The sequence below is a fragment of the Sinocyclocheilus grahami genome, unplaced genomic scaffold (assembly GCF_001515645.1).
Source record: "Sinocyclocheilus grahami isolate Dianchi unplaced genomic scaffold, SAMN03320097.WGS_v1.1 scaffold1589.1, whole genome shotgun sequence".
In the NCBI taxonomy this organism is placed as follows: Eukaryota; Metazoa; Chordata; class Actinopteri; order Cypriniformes; family Cyprinidae; genus Sinocyclocheilus; species Sinocyclocheilus grahami.
This window is the reverse complement of record NW_015506768.1, coordinates 208,497-210,024: the sequence shown is the minus strand read 5'-3', so window position 1 is coordinate 210,024 and position 1,528 is coordinate 208,497.

Genomic DNA, 1,528 nt, shown 5'->3' with positions numbered 1-1,528 from the left:
ACATTTACATATCCACTTTCCTACCTTGATGGCCGCACTCTTATAACTTATACAAATGAGGTTCAACAGAATAAATAGCCATGAACTGCATTATACAAGTGAAAATGTTGAACCTATGACTCAATTCGTTCTGGGGGGAAAATGTTTAGAAACTCTGGCTAAATCTTGTTGGCTATTTTAATGCCACATAATCTCACTTCATACATTTTATGACATAAAAATATGTAAAAGCATCAAAATATTTTCCTTTTATGCGAATGACATACAGAAATGATGAGCCCTATTACACTGAAAAAACTATTCACAATTCATTTAAAAGAAATATCAAGTCACACATTGAATTAAAAGTGACATTTTCAAGTAGACAGACTGAAATAGTATTTTCCGGTAAAACATACTCAAGTAATCGTTGTTGTTTTTTCCTAGAGGTAACTGGAAACCTCTTGCTGCAGTCATTCTTTTACTGATAAAAAAAGTGCAAAACATGAGTCTATATATATGTAAGAGGAAACGTCTCGGTTACGTATGGTAACCCTCGTTCCCTGAAGGAGGGAACGGAGACGTCACGTCGGATGACCACGAAATTGGGATCTAAAATACAATTAATCTTTCAGCCCTATTTCTAACCTCATAAAAAGAGTCGGTAACACTTTACATTAAGGTGTCATTTGTTAACATTAGTTCATGTATTAACTAACATGAACAAACATTTAACAATATATTAACATTATTTAATAAAAATACAGTTGTTCATTCATTGTTTGTTCATGTTAGTTCACAGTGCATTAATGTTAACAAACACAACTTGTCATTTGAATAATGCATTAGTGAATGCTGAAATTAAAGTTAAATAATATTAATAAATGCTGTAGAAGGAAGTAGGTGTAGACATTAATAAAACACAATCTAATAGGTAGAAAATGAAGCATCTAAACTTTTCAAAACACAGCAAGTGCACCGCGGGTCATGTGACAAGAATCAACCAATCAGCTTCATCCTTTCCCGTAACAAAATTGAAAGCGAAGCCAAGTCGGAGAAACAGCTGATCATAGCTGTACAAGGATAGCCATTTTTTAAAATAAATTTAGTAGCAGAGCTACTGCAAGGGATTTTTAGTGCTGCAAATCCATTTATCCTTTGCTGAAACTTCGTCTTCATAGTTGCTTAGCAACGGCAGACGGCAGGCTACAGAGTGCTTTGGAAAGAAGGAGAAAGCCGCGCGCCTAGCGTTTTCCACGCGTTTTCAGGCGCGACATGCAAATGTGGTTTTGTTTGGAAGGAGAAAAAAAAGCATATTGCTGGCCAACGAGAACATTTGGCGAGTCCAATGACCAAGTCCGAGACAAGCCTGAGTGCAAACACCAACGAGACCGGACTCGAGTACTACAGCCCTAGTGTAAACTAAACGAGCCAATGCACATTGGAATGCGATTATTGCATCCAGCTGCTGCTGATCACAGCGTGAGTATAAGTAGGCAGCAGATGCAGCGCATATTCAGGTTTTCGCTGAGGAGCCGAGCCGGTGACC